Source organism: Notechis scutatus, chromosome 2 (genome assembly GCF_049901735.1).
Source record: "Notechis scutatus isolate UNSWTSFEM ecotype Mainland chromosome 2, rNotScu1.2, whole genome shotgun sequence".
Taxonomy (NCBI): Eukaryota; Metazoa; Chordata; class Lepidosauria; order Squamata; family Elapidae; genus Notechis; species Notechis scutatus.
The window spans coordinates 184,121,606-184,144,304 of NC_142010.1; positions in this window are offsets into that span (position 1 = coordinate 184,121,606).

Genomic DNA, 22,699 nt, shown 5'->3' on the forward strand with positions numbered 1-22,699 from the left:
TTGTAGTTTGTCATATACACATGTGGAAAACTTTCTGGAGTGTAATAACTGGGAAATGAAGTAAAATATCACGAACCGTAGGAACATCCACCATCTTCCCTCATGCAAATGCGTTTTGGCGTTTTTCTGCTTCAGTGAACTGGCTGGGATATAGCAGCAAAAATACTTTAGAACTGTGGGCCTCTGGAGAAGTATCATAAAAGAATGGGAAGATATTTTCAAGGGATACACTGAAGGTTATTAAAATTTAAGCTAATTAACATATTTAATTGAATCTAGAATGAACTTAATCTCAAGGTAATATTGTTGAAAGGGAATTCAATGATATTGTCCATTAAGAAATAATCAATCAGTACAAAATGGATTCTTTCAAATAAACATATGAAGCTGGCAGGGGTGAAGCTGGCATAAAATCAAGATGGTGGACCCAAACTTCAAATTAAAGCCTTGTCCTTTGTTTTAAATATTTGTCGGAAGTTAATTATGATCCCTATAAAAATCCATGCTGTCCAGGGATGGGATTCAAATTTTTTAACAACCGGTTCTGTGAGCATGGCTTAGTTGGTGGGCGTGGCTTGGTGGTTGTGTGACTGGGTGGATGTGGCTTGGTAGTCATGTTATTGGCTGGGTGTGGCCAACTCAATATCACTAACATCGAGGCACACATCTCCTCACCTGGCCTCTCATGACTGTGGGGATGCTGCAACAGTCATAAGTGTGAAAAAAGGTCATAAATAACTTTTTTCAGTGCCATTGTAACTTTGAATGGTCACTCCACACAAGCATAGTACTAGCAAAGGAGGGAAAAAAACTCCAGAGAAGTTCCTGAGACAGGATGTCTAGTCCTGCCAAGAATGTAACAGAGAGGCAGTTTCTGTAATCAACATCAGAATGTTTCCTTCCTGCCTTCCTTACAGGATTAGGCCAGTCATTTCTTTTAACAATCAGTTCTCTGAACTGCTTAGAATGTTAACAATCAGTTCTAGCGAACCGGTGCGAACTGGTAGAATCCCACCCCTGATGATGTCCTAAAACAATGAAGCACAATTGCAACACAGTCCCTTAACAGCAGCCGCAGCTGAATAGGGCAAAACTTTTCTTGTTTGTACCGAAGGACATAGATTAGAGAAAAGTAACACAATAAAGGAACTGCTGTTACAGGATGATAAAAGCAGAGCCAGTCAAGCAAAAAAGCATGACTTCTATTAGGACACTTTTTTTAAGTAAAGAGAGAGTGTGTGGAAATATCAATATGTTGTGTGGGTCTATGAAGTTGACTTTAACTACAAGAAGCAGAAAATAGGTCAAACGAACATCTCACTCAGCTATTATCTGTTGCAAGAATTTTTTAAAGAAACATTTAAACAATAAAGAAACAATTCACTTTGTTGATTGATTCAAGACATGAAAAATGATGTGGAAAAATGCTCCCCTTTTTAATCATATAAAAAGGCTGATGTTAGACCTGTAAAACAGTCCTTTGATTTACTCTGCAAGCCAGACAAGATCATCTGAGGTTGGTAATCTCTACAATATCTTTTGTAACTGTGTAATTCATTTAATTTGCACTGCCTTTATGTTATTTAACTATACTTAGGTATATCACAAATAAGACAAAAGGAATATTGACAGTCTTGTATTTCCCTTTCAATGCTGATCTTTCTAAGCTGAAGCTCAGAAATTGTCACTCTAAAAGGAACCATGTTGTATTTGGGGGTGCATTATCGGTACAGCCCTGTTTTGCCAAGATGCCAGACATTTGGTTCTTTGAGGACCCAGAGACAATGAACACATCAGTAATAAAGGAGATTTTAAGCTTTATTGTTAACTTTACCAAATGGAGTTTAACAGAAATTAAACAAAAACACGATATAATATTGTGTTATAGATTGTAAGCCGCCCAGAGTCACATGACCCAGAGATGGAGGCAAATAAAGTTAATGAATATAAACAAATAAATAAACAACATACCAATCCAGATGCTCCCCCTTTGTCTGTTGGGATCCCCCCCTTTGACAACAATATGCAATATGCCCTGGAATCACAGTGCTGCAGGAATAGTACAGGGTTTCCTGACTGAGCAGGCTAGAAGTCCCCCAAGGCTCCTTCCTTCCAACTCTGTTATTCTATTAAACTCAAAATATAATGGTTTTCCCTATTGCCTCCATAGGCCCCAAACATTCAGGCGTCAGCCTCAAATATTTTTGTGTGAGATACAGTGTTGGGCTGCTGGGTGGTCGGCGGGGTTTGGGCGAACCCGTAGCTATAATCTCTGGCTGGGCCCACCCTCTGCCCTTGTGCGGTGCTTTCCCTAAATAACTCACTTTTCCCTCACCCAGGTTGCCCAGGTGAGTTCCACGCTGCCCTGCTATACTCACCGGAGCTGCCTGAGTTAATTAGCTGCCTCTTTGAAGCTGCATTTCAGCCCCAAAGTGTGTGCGCTCATGACCAGCCATGTACATGTGTGGAAAACTTTCTGGAGTGTAAGCACTGGGAAATGAAATAAAACATTAAGAACCTTAGGAACACCCACCATCTTCCCTCATGCCAACGAAAGTGCAGCCCACCCCTGGTGAGATACAAATACCCAGAGGAACCATAACCTTTGTTTTGCTATTTTGCTACAGGTAATGCTCAATTTATTACCGCAATTGAGCTGAACAATTTACATTGTTAAGCAAGAGAGTTGTTAAGAGAGATGTACCCCACTGTGACTTTTTTTTTTTTTTGCCATGGTTGTTAAACAAACCACTGCAGTGGCTTCCTCCATTGACTTTGCTTGTCAGAAGCTGGCTGGGAAGATCACAAATGGTGAACACATGACCTCAGGGCAGTTCAACCATCAAAAATGCATAGTTACATAAATACGTGAGATCTGGCCCGTGGGGTCACTGTGGAAACAGCAAAGGACTGGCTGGCAGTGCCTCTGCAAGCAAAAACGGAGCTCCATTTTCACTGGCAGAGGGCTGAAGGAGGCCATTGTGGTCAATAATGGGGCCCAGAGGGCACACGCAGCCTACCTGTGATCCATTTTTGCTGGCAGTGGGCTGCAGAAGCCTGTTTTTGCTGGCAGAATGCTCGGGCCACCACAGTTGCCCCTGACATGAGTGATGTTAAGCTGGCCACGCCCACCTTGGCTACCCTCACCCTGGCCCCAAACACAACCCTGATGTGGCCCTCAATGAAATCAAGTTTGACACCCCTCTGTTAGCTAGTAACTCTCCGTGGAGTGCTTAAATCAGCCCAATTTTTTTGCAAGGATTTATAATTCCCACTTGATGAAATATATGCTTATATTAATCTTCTTTCTGGTGTCATCTCATTAAAAATTGCTGGGGGATGCCATCACATAAGCAGGGGTGGGATTCAAATTTTTAACAACTGGTTCTGTGGGCATGGCTTAAGTGGTGGGTGTGGCTTGGTGGTCCTGTGACTGGGTGGACATGGCTTGGTGGTCATGTTATTGGCTGGGTGTGGCCAACTCAATATCACTCACATCGAGGCACGCATCTCCTCGCTTGGCCTCTCATGACTCTGGGGATGCTGCAACAGTCGTAAGTGTGAAAAATGGTTATAAGTCACTTTTTTCAGTGCCATTGTAACTTTGAATGGTCACTCCATACAAGCAAAGTACCAGCAAAGGAGGGAAAAACAATTCCAGAGAAGTTCCAGAGACAGGAAGTCTAGTCCTGCCAAGAGTGTAATAAGGGTTAATGGAGAGGCAGTTTCTGTAAGCAACACCAGAATATTTCCTGCCTGCCTTCCTTACAGGATTAGGCCAGTAATTTCTTCTAACAACCGGTTCTCCGAACTGCTTAGAATGTTAACAACCGGTTCTAACGAATAGGTGCGAACTGGTAGAATCTCACCCCTGATGTTACATAGTTTGGTAATGAAATGTCTACAAAGAAACATCTAAACTCAGAGAACACCAAGGACTTTACAGATATTATAGCAGAATTTAGCTACATTCAAAGAAACTATAGCATACTGATTGATAGTAACAGCTGTCCATAAAAGAGATCAGAATTTCCTGAATATAGTTGGGAAAGGGGTTATAAAATAAGTCTATGAATCCTTATTGAGAGAACATTATAACAGGACCTGAACTGTGATTTCAATGGCTCATGGTCCCCAGTCTGAGCTCATATGGGACTTTTTTATATTGGCTCTCCAGAACTGCTAAAGGGAGGGCAATACAGCATGCCAGAGTTGGTGCCCTTTGAAATTTAGAAACAATGATATAATCTAGATATCTCACTGATTTATGAAAGAGGCCTGGCTATTCTAGAAAACATTCTTAGGTTGGATTTCCTGATCTTTAATACAGTGTTTAAATGTTTAACCCTCATATTATATGCATTCCATTCTATGCTAATACTGTACATATAGACATCATTCCAAATTGTTTTAAAGTAATGCTATAATCCAACACATACCTGTTCCACATAATGTCCCACTATGGGAAAGAAGTGCAGCATTGGAAACACAGGTAGCCCTTAGAAATTCAACTCCCAATTTATCAGCCAACATCAGAACACCCCCAGTTGAATTTTAGAAATCCTCAGGATATGTATTTTTAAAACAACAATTTTAAAGCAACCTGATTCATGATTATTGAACATTTGCTTCTATCCTCAGGGAGTCAATTAGTATGAACTACAATTTGAAACCCAAACATTTAATGTGCCTTTTAATTTTCATGACCACACAGAGCTCAACACACTAATTACCTCTGATCTACTTTAAATAAGTTAATTATTAATCACTAAACCATTCTCTTTCATAATTCTGTGTTATAACAAAAGCATTTAGTCTTTTTATGTCTTGGGCTTGGTTGTTGCTTTTTAAAAAAACCTTCTTGTGCTTCTGCCAAATGCACGCAGTTTCTCCTCTAAAAATCCCTCATCGATCAAAGCAATTAATAGTTGAAATTTGCTTCCTGAAAATGTATAGGGATTTGATTGATAATTAGATGGAGACCTTCCTTTTGTAAAACAGAACATTATCAAGCCAATGCAACCACCCCAATGGTGACCTTGAACTGAAGACCAAGGAAAATAATGAGATCATGATTTTTGAATTATGAGCCCACTAGAACTCATGGAACTCCCGAGCTCTGTTGAATTCAGTAGCATGAGCTTAGCTGGTGATTGCTCTGTTTTAATAAAAGAGAGGCTTAAGACTCAATGCAATCTGCAAAGAAGCTTGCTCAAGTTTTCCAAGGTCACAGAACTTTTCCCAAAGACACTCCAGAAGGGGAAGTTTTTTGAACTTAAGATGTTATGTAGCGGGATGAACTTTTCCTCAAAAAATAAAAATAAAAATCAATTTCTTCCTTTAAAGTCCTCCTCCTCTTCTGCTGCTCCACCAACCATGCTTCTTTAAGTTGTGGAGGAAGCTCAAGTCCATGTCAAATATTAAACCACAATTTCACATTTTGAGAAAATTCATGCACAGAATAGACATTAAAAAAAGAAAAAGGACTAGAGGTATTTTTCACCCTAAGTCACTGAAAACTGTTACCTGAAATTGCCTTTAAAGATAGCTTAAGCACTATTAGCTCTTTCCTAATATATGTCCTTTTTATCTTCGGTGACTACAACACCAATACTTCACCTGGCCAACTTCTATGTTACACAAGTCTATTTCTCAATTGCTTACCAATGCTAAATATTTCCTTCCCCCACCTCCAGTTTCCTTGTTTAATACTTGAAAAGTAAAATCATATCATTATGTCACATAATCATTTATTTATTACTAATTTGCTGGAGGTACTTTCAAGCAATTCCCATATTTTTTTTAAAAAAAATCTTGAATCAGTTTATTAACTCTGTCAAACCTACTTAAAATAAACAAAATAAAACAGAATAATGAAGTACTAACAATAAAAGAACCCTATCATCATAATAGAGTGATAATCCAAAGGATATTTTGAGAAAGAGACAGACAGAGAGGGAGGGAAGGAGGGCACTTAATGGGACAGCTGAAATTTCAATGTAGTAATTGAATGGAAGAAGTGAAATTCCATCAAGAAAGACAAAATGCTGCAATGAAGTAATGCATTTAAGAAGGAAGGTCAGTGAGTCTCAACCATTTCTTTACCATAGACCCCTTTTAAATACCCTTTTTGGCCATAGGCCATGGCCTCCAACCACCAAGACTTAACCAAAGTTTTAAACCATAACATTTCTTTAAGTCTTCGAGGAATCCCTGTGATGACATTGTGGCCCCCTCAGGGGTCCAAGGAACCCACAGGTTGAGAACCACTGGCATAGGTCATCTCTAGTAAGAGATGTGGCATCCAAATCAATCAATCAAATAGATAAATTTATAACATGGATCTAGATTTTAGGATCATGGTCCTAAAATAAAAATAGTGCCACGAGCAAATTCTGTGGAATAGATAGTTCATAGGAAAATCCTGGGGGGAAAAAAAATCAAACCTTTTCATTTGGTGTGTTCTCAGACCATCCTTAGGGTTTGTTAAAAAAAAATAATGTATGAAAGCATAAAAAAAGAATAAAGACTTTTGCTGTCTGGGTTGCATCAAGATTCAATGGATCAGGTGTCCTATGTGGAAGACTGTCTTCTGTCTTTGGGTTTGACTTTAAATCAGATCTTTTTCATTTCAAGGCCATGAAGTTCTCTGAAGACTGAGAATCTCCATAGACCTCTTTCAAGGCCAAGCTTTTTATGAAGATGCTAAGGACGGGTAATGGTACCCAATTTTGTGTTTTTGTTAGATTAGGATTTTTCTACTTTTGTACCAATTGACAGATTTCAGCTTGTGTATGGGAAATATTTTAGAAGCTAGAGTTCTTCAGGGTAGGAAATCAGCATGGACAATGATGGATGGCATGAAGGATGGTTGCTGTTAAGTCATGGAAAATGTTATAAGCAGAAGTAGCAGATATTAAACATGAAAGGTTGTAAGGTGAAACAACGGTCAAAACCATGCAAAGCAATCAATTCTTGATAATGGCTTCAGTTTTGGTTTTACAATAAAGATTTGTTCTTAGCTTTATGGAAACTCTGTTTCCAATAATCCTCATATTATATGCGTTCCATTCTATGCTAATACTATACATATAGACACCATTCAAAATTGTTTTAAAGTAATGCTATAATTCAACACATACCTGTCCCACATAATGTCCCACTGCAAACAACAGGATTTATTCACAGTGAACGTGTAGAGGATTACAGTCTGTGCATTAAGGTTAAACTCAGCTTTTGCATTTCCTTTTCTCCATTGTGGGTAAGAAGAATCTTGTATCCAGTGCTCCATTAAAAAAGGCCATGTAGTAAATTATCAGCCATGCATAAACTGACACAAAATATTAAGCAGCGTTTTTACATATTTATTTATTTATTTTATTTATTTATATTTATTTATTTATTTTATTTATTTGATTTGTCAATTGTTTACAAGATAATAAGTATAAGCGTATACATAGTTATGAATACATGAAATGTGTACATATAAGAAAAATAAAAGAAACAATAGGACAGGGACGGTAGGCACATTGGTGCGATTATGCACGCCCCCTAGAGACCTCTTAGGAAAGGGGTGAGGTCAATAGTAGACAGTCTAAGGTTAAAGTTTTTGGGGTTTGGGGAAGAAACTACAGAGTCGGGTAGAGTATTCCAGACATTGACCACTCTGTTGCTGAAGTCATATTTCCTGCAATCAAGTTTGGTGTGGTTAACCTTGAGTTTGTATCTCTTGTGTGCTCTTGTGTTGTTATGGTTGAAGCTGAAGTATTCATTGACAGGTAGGACATTGCAATGTATGATTTTATATACCATGCTTAAATCAGACCGAAGACGGCATAATTCAAGGTTTTCTAGTTCTAGAATTTCAAGTCTGGTGACATAAGGTATTCTACAATGAGTAGAGGAGTGGAGAACTCTTCTTGTGAAATATTTCTGGACTTTCTCAATTGTGCTTATCTTAATTATATTAATATCTTAATATAATATATTAACATATATTATATATGTTAATATATTATATATGTTAATATATATTATATATATTATATATTATATATATTAATATAATATAGTAACATATATTAATATATTAACAATTATATTAATATCTTAGCAAGACAATTATAACTGATAATAGTATTTCCTGTTCTAAAATTTCTTTTATGTACCATACAATCAATCTAAAAATCTGTTTCTTCAGCAATATTTTTCTTTTTAAATAATTTTTTTTAATCCTGCCAAGGTATGAATAAGGGTCAGGGACCATGGCCCTTGCTCTTGAAAAGAAAATGACTTGTTTTGTCCGTATATTTCTGCATATCTTTTTGAAAACAAACCAATGAGATTATACCACAGCTTTGCTAGCTATTTTTTTCCCCTCACTGAAAATGGTTAGATTGGGAAGAGTTGAAGTTTAACCTAATTAATGGCTATTCCCTTGCCTATTAAAAATACAAATTGAAATAAGGCAGAAAGTACTTAAAGTTCTGTCATAAAGGAAGGAAGGTATGCCCAGTAATTATTTCAAGATTATCAGAGATTCTGGAGCTCTCCAGCTGCCTCCGTTAATGGTACTGTGGAAACGTGTTGCCTTAATATCTTTTAAAAAAATATCTAAGAGTTTATTTCTGAAGCTTCTGAAGTAAACGTGACCACTGTGTGTGATTTAATTCTAAACTTTTGAGAGTAGGATCAAGGAAATGCTGAGAGAGATTTTATTGAAATAACCCAAGCTACCTCTGCAATGACACCTCGTCACAAATAGCAAGGAAGTCACTAACCCTACCCAGTATAACCAAATAAAGAAGTGCCTTCACATCTGTCTCGTCACAATATGCCAGACTGTCAGCCTTCACCAGAGAATTTGTCAGTGCAATGATTTTTTAATAACCTTTAGTCAGGATTACAAGGACTGATGTGGGCACAGAATGAAATAAACGAGGTGTATATAACAGGATCACAGAAATGCTGACTGTGATAATGAGGTTATAATAACATAGGATGGGTCTCAGAACTATACAATATCCGTGTGCGCTTCTTCTTTCTCTATTTGAAATCTGGCTGACAAAAAAAGACTTTATAGGAGGCTTAAGAGCTAAAATGCAGACTATAGGAACCATTTCACTACAGTTTGAAATACAAACAACACAGATTCATCCTAGAGGTGGTATTCAGCAGGTTCTGACCAGCTCTGGAGAACCGGTAGTGGAAATTTTGAGTAGCTCGAAGAACCGGCAAAAACCACCTCTGACTGGAGATGTTACAGCATTCTTTCCCTGCCACGCCCACCAAGCCACGTCCACAGAACCGGTAATAAAATTTTATTGAAACCCACCACTGATTCATCCCCAACAGCATGTGCCTGTCTTCATCAGTGAAGGGACACAGGGCAAAAAACATCCTAGAACCAAGAAGGCTGCACACATATTTGCACTACTCAAGTGACTCTGAGGACACAGATAAACCTCCAAGTGGCATCAATGACTCTCTAAAAGAATGCAAATGACCAGCTGTCTGCAAGGAATATATAAATCCTTCCATTCCCCACCATCTAGTCAGAGCTGAAGAAGCTTTTTGGATGAGAAGCGAAACGTCTTCAAAGAAAAAACAAGAAAGTCCAGTTGTCTCTTGAAAAAAAGCACCTTTGGGACATTCACCTCCAGACTTTTGGCCTTCTGGGTAGGCCTTCAAACTTGGTTCTTGTTAGCTCTGGAAGAGTGGGCACAAGGAACGGAGACGAGACATCGAATAGTGACTCAACTCTTTACTAGTGACTTCAGAACAGAGCGAATTGCTAAGGCAGCAGCAGCTCTTTTATAGAGCTGGCTGCTGTCACAACAACCAATGATTTGAGTTTACCGCTCTAAAAGCGTCCAATCGGAGGCGACCCGCTGCCAGCCAATCAGATCAGTCAGAAACGACCAATCACGATTCGCTATTCGCGGGCCAATCAGAAGTGCAGGATTACGAGCCTGCTGTGGAAGTAAAACTATTAGGATTTTAAACGAACGCGTTTGCTTAGTTCGTAACAGTTCTTGTGGTTGGCTTAGGGCCCAGATTGGGGCTTTGTATGCTGGAGGTGGTTGATGGAATAATGGAAGAAGATCCTACCTCCATGCCGCTTGTGTTTTTGGTTTTATCTAATTCTTGTTCATTTTTATTTATTTATTAAACCTACATGACGCCCATTTCTCCAATAGCACCACCTCCAGCTTACAAAGCCCCCATCATGCCAGTGTATCACCAGACCTTGAGTCTTCTACTTAGCACAGTTGTTCATCTCTGAGAGATTTTGCAGAAACATCTGCTTGCCAGCCAGATTATCTGCAGCTTTTGGCCCCACCTGTAATCCCATTAAGCAGGCAAAAGAGGGATGCTTGCCAGTATTAAAGAAAGCATGCCAAGTATGGCAGAACACAAGCGGTCCATGGGCAGAAGAATGGATTCATATTTCTTTAAGTTCTTGATTTGGCTCTTATATAGTCCAAGGAGCTGGTTGAATTGGTATTCTTCCATGTCTTCCTCAAACAGGCTCAACCTGTCAAGTCTATGAGCTAATAGAAAACAATGAACGAAGGTTAATTCTTAGGAGAGGTTAAACTTGTGGATTAGCCTTGCCTGCCTTCCTGGCACAGCAAAATCCAATGATCCAACAGTGCAAAGGTAAAACGGCCAAAGCTACTGCAACACAACCCTTCAGCATTTTCCCCAGAACAGGCTCAGCTTGCAAAATCGCAACGCAAACCATGCTAGCCTACAGAAGCTAATAGAAAAGTAATGCTTTATTTTTGAAATCACGTTTGGAATTTATATTTAAGTAAGAATAGTTTTTTTTTTAAAGTTAAACAAGAGCATTTTCTGCACTGGGTCAACATAACTCTTCTCTAGACCACTTGCTGCGCAATTTGGAGACTCCTGTTGTGCTGCCTTCTTCACCCTGTGTTTAAAGAAGTGCAGGAAGACTACTTTAACAGATTATTTCTGTTAAACTCTTGAGGTCATCCTGCAGAAAATGTGCAGAGGTCATCTCCTCCTGTCTGCTATTTTCATTCTGTTCTGCTAAAAAAAAAAAAAAATAGGAATCAGCTGCCGGCATTATAATGCTTCCACTTTATTGTCCAGGGTTGAATTTTTTTTTTTCCCAATTGAATTTCAGTCTTGAATTGAGTGAATTGCAGTGTGACTCAATTTCAAGGTCTCAAAATCTGGCTCATCATGCCACCTCAGATTCCAACATCTGTCATTCCTGTGGAACCTTCATATAGTTCCATCCTTAAAGAGTTGTGTAAATTAATACCCTGAAATCAAAAGGCCTTCAGCTGAACAGTACAAGATAGATCATGGCTTTTGGATGAGTCTGGAGGATGACTTTTAGGGGCGACCTTCACTGCCTTTTAGTACAAATGCTCTCACTAAATCACTGGCACACACATTTGTTTGTATATGTTAGGGCAGGGGTGTCAAACTCAAGGCCCACAGGCTGGTTCTGGCCCAAGGGGTGCTTAGTTCCATCCAGTGGTGGGATTCAATTTTTTTTACTACCGGTTCTGTGGGCGTGGCTTGGTGGGCGTGGCTTGGTGGGCATGGCAGTGAAAAGTTACTGCAAAATCCCCATTCCCTCCCCACCCCATTAATCTGCTTTCCAGCTCCATTCTCCTGTGCAGGGCAATAAAAGAAGACCCAGCTGATCAGCTGGGACTCAGGAGGCAGAGAATAGATGGGAGTGGAGCCAGTCAGAGGTGTCAATGGTTTATGTCAATGGTTCTACCATACCACTTTCTACTTGGTTTTATTACAATATTATGCCTTATGTAATGCGAAGGAGCTTCACCGTACACTGAATGGATACAAATTAAAGCAATACCAATGAAAGTACTGAATTAGCAGCCAGGTCAATTTCCGTCTGTGTGTTGTTGTTCACCAGCAGCCTGTGCAGACGGCAGCAGAATTGAACAGTGGGGAAGAATAGGGACCAGTCTGAGAGTATGGGGAGGACTCAGACGAGGGTGCTGTGTCTGATACAGAGATGGGGTCAGGACCAACTTGGAGCTATGTGCTGACTCCAGAGTCCCCAGAATCTGGCAGCAGCAAGGCAGAGGAACAAGGGGAGCCTGTTCCCAGTGTGCATGTGCACAGAGCTGCCAGAAGGCAAGAACAGCTAGGCCAAAAGGTGCGACTCGGGAGTAAGGCTTGGAAGTGATTGCCCCTCCCATAAGGTATAAAGGAAGTGCAAAGGTAAGGAAAACCTTTGCAGGAAGCAACGTCATTCGCTCTGATCAGTTTGGACTTTGTGCTGAATTTGTTCTCCATTTGGTTTTGGAAATAACAATTGGGACTTTAGTCGTTGGCAGCACTTCAAGTAAGATAAGGTGCATTCTTATCAGACATCTTACAAAGAACTTTGGCAGACTAATTATAACAGGTTAAGACTAATTCCGGGCTATGAATGATGATAATTCACAGCCATTGAACTAAAATAAAAGAGTTTTGGATTCTGTATGTGTTTGTTGGTGTCTCAGGAAGCCTTGGTCAGAACAATGTGAAATAAGGAAGGGCATAATCTTGTTCTTCATTTCAGGAAACAAAGAGCCTTGACTGATGGTAAAAATGGCCTTGTAGAGAAACATCTGCTGGCTAACAGGACAACTCTATTCATCCTTAAGTAATGCACAGATAGAAATGTGGTTATGCTTCCCAGTTTGCAATTTTCCCTATGCTGTGATAAGATTTTGGACTAAAAAGTTAAAATGCCAAAAAGTGTAGAAAGAAACATAATTTAGGATAATGTTTTGGTTAAAGAATGTGTACTTTGAGCTATAATATTGAGCTGTGGTGGTGCAGTGGTTAGAATGCAGTTTTGCAGACTTAATCTGCTGACTGCCAGCAGTTCGATCCTGACCTGCTCCAGGTTGATTCAGCCTTCCATCCTTCCAAGGTCGGTAAAATGAGGACTCAGATTGTTGGGGGTTAGATGCTGGTTCTGTAAAAAGCTTAGAGAGGGCTGTGAAGCAGTATATAAATCGAAGTGATGTTGCTATTGTTATAATGTGGTTAGAAGTAGGGCTACCCTATGTGGCCTGAAAAACCTGGACACTAATACATGTAGTCTAGGGCCACAATGGAGCCCAAAATTTCTGTTGCTACGTGAGACAATTGTTAAGCGAGTTTTGCTCGATTTTACGACCTTTCTTGCCCCAAGTGAATCACTGCAGTTGCTAAGTTAATAACCACCATTGCTAAGTGAATCTGGTTTCCCCATTGACTTTGCTTGTCAGAAGGTCTCAAAAGGTGATAACCTGACCTTGGGACACTGCAGCCATCATAAACTCGAGTCAGTTGCCAAGAATCTGAGTTTTGATCACATAACCAAGGGGATTTTGCAATGGCTGTAAGTGTGAAAAACAGCCATAAGGCTATTTTTTCAGTGCCACCGTAACCTTTAACAGTCACCTAATGAACTGTTGTAAGTTAAGGACTACCTGTCCATGGCAGCAAAAAAAAAATAAATAAATAAATGCAGACAACTATGTCTCTTTGGTCTTCTGGATTTTTGCCACGCAGATAGAGATGCATTGAATTAATTAGAAGATTGAATAAATCCATACATAGGGAATGCATCCAGCATGGCCATAAAGTGGGTAAATCCATTCTTCCCTAGAAGAATACTATCAAACCCTCCCACAAATCATTGGCAATTGAGGACTGTGTGAATATAATGCCCTTTGTGTTGACAGAAGGCAGTTGTGAGTTCTCAAATAATCAGAGCTGCGAGTTGTATTGGAGTCACTTAACTTTTTTTTTATTCCCCTATCCGTTGGGTGCTTAGGCAGAGAACAGAGTGGGATTAAAGCCACCAAAACCTGCATATCTAATTTCCACACCAAACCTTCCAAAATGGCTTCCTTCAGCTTTCCCGTCCTGCAGTCATTGTTCCTCAGTCAGCCTTTGATGGCAATCGAGTAAATTGCTTTTTGGATGGATTACTTGCAAAGATTTTTTACAGGGCTTCTCATTTGTACCATATATGAATAAAATAGTGCATAACATTCTAAACAAATAAAAGATAATTGGATAGCAGTATAGAAAGCGGTACTGTTTTTTTTTTTAAAAGAAAAAAGAATCAAGGTTAAGTTTGTGCTGACATATTTCCATAGCTGTTCCAGAATATAAATGACTTCTTCACTATCCATGACTCATTATCCTGAGATGGAAAAATATATAGGCTCTAGAGATTTGCCACGTATTTGTCAGATAAATATAAGATATTGCTGTCATCCACCTGGGTTGACAATACAAATCCCAGAACCCCTAACCCATAGAGCTAATAACAGGGCTGAGTGAAATGCATGGTACTATAATTGCAGATGCATTTCTGGAGGGCAACAGACCAGTGAAAGCTGCTGAAGGCCCATTTGAGTTAAATTGTTTTCCACTTGCTGTGGTGTTAAGTTCTCTAACAAAGGCACAAATACCTTTAGACAACTACATTGTCTATTTATTTATAATGACCAGGATACAAAGGAGCGGCGAACTGAAGCAGAGTCAGCTTTGGAAAAGACTGTTTAAAAGCTTATTTTTAATTCTAGATCGATCTTTGCATATTTGCAAACAAGGCTGCTTTAAAATCGTTCTGCCAGATTCAGGGTAAACAGCAAAAGGAATAGAATTCTAGACAGGCTGGAACTGAGATTTTTGTCCACTACCTTGGACAAATCACAGCTTGGTAAAGAATTATCCATCAGTTGGTAATAGCTTTCGTGTTGATTTAAATAGGAAATGAGAAAGTGCTTTAGGTAGAGAACTTGCAATTTTTAGTGTTTCTGCCCCACACGTGCTAATATTCTACTCATATGAAATAGAATATTAATATGTGTGGGGCTGAAACTCTAAAATTACTACGGGCCAAACAAAAACTCATATCAAGATAAAGCAAATACGGATAGTCCTCGGCTTACAACCACAACTGAGTCCCAAATTTTGGTTGCTAAGCGGTAACATTTGTTAAGTGAATTTTGCCTCTCTTTTTGTCATGGTTGTTAAGTGAATTACTGCAGTCAGAAGGTTGCAAAAGGGGATCACATGACTCTGGAACACTGCAGCCATCATAAATATGAGTCAGTTGCTAAGCATCCAAATTTTGATCACATGACCATGGAGAATGCTGCAATGGTCGTAAGTGTGAAAAACAGTCCTCGGTCACTTTTTTCCAGCCTCGTTGTAACTTTGAACAGTCACTGAATACACTGCTGTAAATCGAGGACTATTTCTATTGTGAAATGATTTTGGTCAATGCCACGCAGCCTCCTTGCCTCACTACAGGAATAGCCCACTCAATGTTTCCAGAGGACATGTCCATTTGCCACTTCCTGTACATTACCTGCCTACTGCTGAAGCAGCTCAAGGGTAGGAAACGGACAAATAGAATTCTGAAGCAAAGAAGGAAAGACTGTGACATAGCTGAATGGATAAACTATTCTAGACCTTTTGCCTTTTATGGTTTTTATAATATTACAAATTGATCCAGATATACCAATTGCTAGAAAGCAGACTGAAAAGGAGGGAAGTACAGGAATCATTTGATATGCTCTAGTGATTACAAAAGGACTGGGTTTCTCATTGTTGGCTTCCTAGGATTGAAAGAGAGTGACTGACTCAAGGTCAGAATAACAGAATTGGAAGGGACCTTGGAGGTCTTGTAGTCCAACCCTCTGCTCAGCAGGAAACCTTATACTATTTGAGAAAAATGGTCGTCTGATCTCTTCTTAAAAACCTCCAGTGTTGGAGGTTACCTCCGCAACTTCTGGAGGCAGGTTGTTCCACTGATTAATTGTTCTAACTGTCAGGAAATTTCTCCTTAGTTCAAGGTTGCCTCTCTCCTTGATTAATTTCCATCCGTTGCTTCTTGTCCTGCCTTCAGGTCAACCAGCTTGCTTTGTGCCTAAGGTAGGACTAGAATTCCCAGTCTCCTAGTTTAGTCCAATGCTAGGTGTGCACAGCACACCTACCATTCCTAAATGGTACTCAAGACATTTCCAGTTTTAATAATTTCACCATTTGTATATTCAAATTGGCTCAAAGTTCTTCTGATTGATAAATCCTTAAAGGAAGGGGACATCATATGCAGTTTTCTGCCATTCTAATCCAACAGAATTCAACTTCACAGTGTGCATCTTTTTCATTGGTATAGCCAGTTCTTTCTCCCTATTTTTTGAAGGGTTTCTGTTGCCCATTAGTCATGGTTATTTTTCCATTGCAGGAAACCTGTGCCAGCTTCCACTCAGACTTTTCCCACAGTGAGTGATTTCATGTACTTTCAGCACTGTTTCTGGAAAGGATAAAATTAATGTGGAATTTTTTATTCAATGAAATTTCACAGCCAGGGACTTTTTGGTGCCAGCTTGTGTTAATTGCTTCATTGTATAACTGTCCAAATTAGATAACTAAGGGACTTATTTTTCTACCTCCCATATGAGCACATTCTGCATAACCATTTTTCATAAGTTCTGGAATCAGCAAACTGTCCATTAATTGCTTGAACTACTACTACTACTACACACACACACACACACATCTTTTAAAATTGTGTAGTTACTTGAGAGAGAGAGAGAGAGAGAGAGAGAGAGAGAGAGAGAGAGAGAGAGAGAGAGATTATGCAAAAGGTTTAGGCCACCATTAGATTTGTTGTTGTAGCAATGGTTCAGTGACTATATACTGTATAATTATGGCTCTGGTATTAGAACACAGCCTAAAAATACAGGAAATTTGTATGCAGTATTCAAAAACAGGAAAATACAGAAAAATAGCTTCTGTAGGCTAAGGCAGAGGTCTCCAAACTTGGCAACTTTAAGACTTGTGGACTTCAACTCCCAGAATTCTCCAGCCAGCTGGCTGGAGAATTCTGGGAGTTGAAGTCCACAAGTCTTAAAGTTACCAAGTTGGGGACCCCTGGTCTAAGGTGTCAAGTATTTAGAGTGACCTCCCCTTATAGTGGAGCAACAGTAGACACCTGGCTCCAGTAAACCTAAATGGAAAGGAACCCGAAGTACTGTCATTGCTAACCCCTGTAAGTGTCTTATTATGTCATGCCAAAATGTCTGCTTTGCAAAATGGTCTATTACATCAGTTTTGTGCAAGGCATGCTTGAGCATTGCATGCAATACATATACACTTGTTGTATGCGTGTAAGTCAGTGGAAGCCCGCTAAGAAGATCAGCTTTCAATCACACCATTCCAGTCAAAATGCCAAAGATCACAGAATGTGAGAGACATAAAATCATACAGTGCATGGCCACTCTCAAAGAGCAATCAACAAGCAAAACTGGATATTCAGGATATGATATTCAACACCAAAAAAATAATTAGGGATAGTCGTTCAAACTTTGCTAAAACAAAATGAAGATGGCCTAAGACTTTTGCACAGTACTGTACATATGTATATACCTATACATTCTCAATATAGGGATTGTGCCCAACGTTTCTATTGGTAAATGAAACATTTGTTTTGTTCAGGATAGGGCTCTGACACTTGCCAGATTTCACCCACCACCTTTCCAGCTGGCATACAGTCTCTGAGAGATGGAGAGGTGAGAGTTGTACATTGTGAGGAGCTTCTGAGTCTCCCCATTGGTAGCTCCATGTCCTGTTTTAACCAGCTCACCATACTGGCAAGGGCATATGTGTTGATGGCATGGATGTTGTTCTTCCCATTGATCTGGCTCTTTAAGACCTATCTTATTTTTAGTGGTACTTGAATATTGCTGTCTTCCTTGGCTCCTCCTCCTCCTCCTCCTCATGGTCCCCAACTGACTGTGGGATACTGAGGTAATTGTACCTTGTCTGTATTTCTACTATGTGGAAACCTTTCCCCTCCAGTCATACAAGATGACATTAATGTGTCCTGATGCACAAATTCATTACATAAGTCTTCTTTAACTGGTCACTTAAAGCCAGTTCACTCCCTAGTCCACATCTCCAGAACAAAACTGAAATGCCACTGTTATCTTGCTGTATTGTGTGCTTGGCAATTAATTGATTGTGTGCCATCATATCTTGTTGCTCAGTGTAGATCTAATCTATTGTTCTTCTCTTTTGATCTGGATTGTATAATGTAGATTCTTCCTTTGTTGGAACGCAGTGATTGTCCATTACTAAATAAAGTCCTTACCTAATAGACATAGGGACATAGGTTTTGAATTCAGTGCAGGCTTTATAACTTCAGTGCTTTATCTCAACATTAGGAGCACTGCCTTTTACCCTGACTCCTCACAATATTCCCTGTTCTCAAATGCCTCGATGCTTTGGCATCCACTGAGACGTAACCTGTTCAAATGAATTAACCGCATTCTCCACGGTGGGGTTTAACTGACCGACTGTCAATATGGCTGAGATGAAAGAGCGATGTGTCTTTTGTGATATTATACTTTGTTCTTAGATTGATCCTGGATCAACTGTGCTTGCTGAACTAGCTGAAACTGAACATGTGGGCTTTTCTACATGAATGGCACACTGTACTTCTGTCACACACACTTCTGTGCATGAATAACTTCAACTTCACCTGCACCAGAAAGCTTCAGAATATTGCCTAATTCGTCTCCAGAGTGGCTTAGAACTTAGATAGCAGCCTGACATTATCGTAGTTTCATTTGGCTCGTGTGTGTGTGTGTTTGTGTGTTTGAATCAATTATCTGCAGTTTTCTTGGTACAGATTTTTGAACATGGTTTGCCATTGCTGTCTTTACAGAGCTGAGAGAGAGTGACTGGCTCAAGATCATCCAGCTAGCTGGCTTCATGTCTAGGGCAGGACTAGAACTCAAAGTATCTTGGTTTCTAGACTGATGCCTTAACTTCTGCACCAAACAGGCTCTCTCAGTTAGGCTTTCTAATTTTTTTTAAAAAATGTTAAAACAAGGAGAAGGAATAACAGAATTGGAAGGGACCTTGGAGGTCTTCTAGTCCAGCCCCCTGCAATAAATACAATCTAAACTGAAACCTCAACCTGTTAAGGAAAAAAATAAATAACTCCAGCTAAATTTTTAGATGAATCTGCTGGTCTACAACCTTCTGAAAATTTTTGAAACACCTGTTTCTGTTCTTGAGTGTACCCACAGATAAAGATAAATCACCACATTCACTCTAAAATCATATTTAGTTGGTATATACAATGATTCAATTGCATATACAATGATTCCAAACTTCCACTTGGGATTACATGCTTACATGGATTTGAGCCACTTTTTTGAAAGCAAGATTAATTGGGTGGCAATGCTGAATTACAGTGTGCATCACATCTGAAATAAGCATCCTTGAAAGAATGAAAAACGTAATAGCGGGCACGAAGCAACTCTAGTATATATCGTCCCACTCTTAAAATATTAATAATTAAACATCCACACTAGCTGATGCACTGGGGGTTGGTGGGAAAACCTAAACATAAAAGCTGCTGAAGAAAGCATAGCTGAGCTTGGATGAGTTTCATGAGGTCATCGTGTTTCTGCTGATGAGGTGGCTTCCTTCCCATAGCAGATATTTTCTATTTTTGTGGCCCACAAACTGGAAAGCAGTTTGAATTAAAAGGAGTTGTTATTATGCATACATGCCTAGGCAGGGAGTTAAACTAGAAGATCTCCAAGGTCCCTTCCAACTCTGTTCTATTCTATTCTATTCTATTCTATTCTATTCTATTCTATTCTATTCTATTCTATTCTATTCTATTCTATTCTATTCTATTGTTGTAAAGCTCTGGGGTTATTTGAATCTTCTAGTTTGCAGAGCTTTATCTGAGTGGGTTATACATTTGCACAGTTCTGCTGTTGCACTCTTTGCATATATTTTATAAGGATCCATTTATGGAAAAAATAGCTCATTGTCCATGTTTAGTGTCATTTTGACTCCTTCCATGCTACAGGGTGAAGAAATCCTGACTTATATCCAAAGAAATTGGGATAGTGAGTTTACAAATATTTTATCTTTCCTTTTCCCACAGCCCTAGCTTTACTTTTTTCTTTTCTTTTTTTTTCTTTTTGGCCATTTTGTGGAAGGAATCTAAAAAGCATAAATATGCTTTCAGGGGGATTTCTGCATTTGTAAAACCTCCAGCTCTGTAGGCACATCAGCTTTAACTGTCCTTTAATGTGCATTAGCGCGCAGTAATGTGCTTGAAAAGGAATTCTGAATGTCATTAGCACATGCTATGGGTTTAATAAAAGAGTGTTTTAATTCTGCACTTATTTTTAAAAGGCATCGTTCATGCACACCAGAGCACAGCATGGCTTTCTTTGCTTTTAAAGGAAGACAACGTGCAAAGCAATCCCAATCAAAAATGACTGACAGATACAAATTGAGTTTAAGATTCAAAAAAGCCAATCCGCTGACAAGATTGGCAACGAGTAACTTTGCGGTGAAGAGACATATTCAGCCCAAAGGCTACAGTTGCAGTGCACAAAGCCTGTTCAGGTTTAAATCTTCTAGTTGAGTCCCTGCTGGCAAGAAGATTTGAAATGATTTTACGGTCACCAGTTGGGAACATCTGCCTACATCTGCATAAAACTGGCATAAGCAAAAAAACAACAACTCACCAGCAAGTTCTGCTTCTCTCTACTAATATAGCAAAAGTAAACTTTCCTTTCAGTCAAGCGTAACTCTCTATGATTTCACAAACATCTCCCTTTAGTTTTCTTAGCTAGAAGATAGAAATGGTTTATTTTGGAGAAGACAGAAGTATTACAGAATTGCAGGGATCTTGGAGGTCTTCTAGTCCATCCCCTGCTTAAATAGGAGATCCTGCATCATTCTGATGAAATGTCTGTCTATCGTTAAAAGCCTCCAGTGATGGAACACCCAGAATTTCTGAAGGCAAGCCATTCCACTGATTAATTATTCTCACCGTAGTTTTGTGAATAATGTTTTTCTAATCTTCCTGTGTAGGCTAAGACCAGGAATTTCCTAATGATTTTACATTCAAATACTAACCTGTTCAGGCATTTTGAGACCAATCGAGATCTTGGTGGTTGGGGAATTCTGAGAGTTGAAGATCACATTTAAACTTGCCAAGGGGAGGAAACACTAATCTAGATGGTATACTCTAGCTCAGGGGTGTCAAACTCGAATTCATTGAGGGCCACATCAGAAATGTGTTTGACCTCAGGGGGACAGAGTGGGCGTGGCCAGATCAACACCACTCATGTCAGAGGTGCCTGTGGTGGACCGAACACTCTGCCAGAGATAACGGGGTCCTGAACTCCATTTTCAGATGTGACAGCCTCCTGCAACCCTCTGTCAGCAAAAATGGAGCTCGGGAAGCCCTCAGAGGCACCATGGGCCGGTACTTCACTGTTTCCAGGGCGGCACCACAGGTCAGATCTAAGCACCCCCACAGGCCGAATCTGTTCTGACCTACGCCCTTTTCCAACAAATCAAACACAATCCAAAAGGAACAAAAACTTTGTAATGCTTTTGCAAAATAATTAGCTGTGATAAGCACAAGCCTTGCCAAACTGTGTGAGACTTGCCAAAAGATAACAGACAAGAAATAATTTACAATACAAGAAAGTCCAAATGCAAACTCAGGATACTGGAATGTCCAAGAGGCTGGAGTTTCAAAACGTCTTTGCCTTCTGCAAAGTATGTTCCTTTCACAGCTGGCTTTTATCTTCTTGAAGGAGGGGCCATTACCTTGCAGCCTTACTCAGGGGTGGGATTCAATTTTTTTAACAACCGGTTCTGTGAGTGTGGCTTAGTTGGTGGGCATGGCCAACTCACATCACTCATATCAAGGGGCACTTCTCACCTGGCCTCTCATGACACTGGGGATGCTGCAATGGTCGTAAGTGTGAAAAATGGTCATAAATCACTTTTTTCAGTGCCATTGTAACTTTGAATGGTCACCAGTTTTAGACCAAAACTCAGAAAGGGTATGTAAACTCATGTTTGAATGTCAATCTTTCTAGCTAGCCAAGAAGCCTTGCTGAATGTCACTCATCTTGATTCATTGTCATTAAAAGGTTCTTTCTGGCAGCTCTACTTCATTATTCAATTATTTCTTCAAAGTGCTAACTCCAACAGGGGAGTATTTCCTCCCAACAGCAGTGTAAAAAGCTTAAAACAACCCTTCCTTTTTAAGAAAGTAAAGCAAAGAAAAAAAGAAAAAGAAAAAAAACCTCCTTCTGAGACAGTAAGTCGAGGCATACTGCCAAGAATGCAAGAAGGGTGGAAAAAAACAAAAGGAGATTTCTTCCAACACCCGGTTCTCTGAACTGTTTAGAAAGTTAACAACCAGTTCTAGCGAATAGGCGAGAACCTGTAGAATCCCTGACCTTACTCCCGAGTCACCCGTGCTGTTGTAACTGCTCTTTCCTACGAGTAAGCCTGCGCGCATGTACACTTGGCACAGGCTCCTCAGGAATCTCCTCATCACTGCTGCCAGCCCCCACAATCTCTGAAGCCAGCAGTCCACTCCCTAATGGTCCTGGCCCTCACCTGAGTCCTTACTCTCCTCAGCCGTCTGCACCTGCTGCCGGCTAACCACAACAGAATCTGGCCCTCGGGTCTTGAGTTTCATGCCCCTGAAATAAATGGGAAAATCCCACTAGAGGGTAAACCTACTTAGGGTTAGGTCCCAGAGAAAAAGGCCCAATGAATTTCCAGCCAGTAGTTATGGTTAGGAGGGTGCTGACTTTTTCAGTCAGGCTTTCCTACCTTTCTG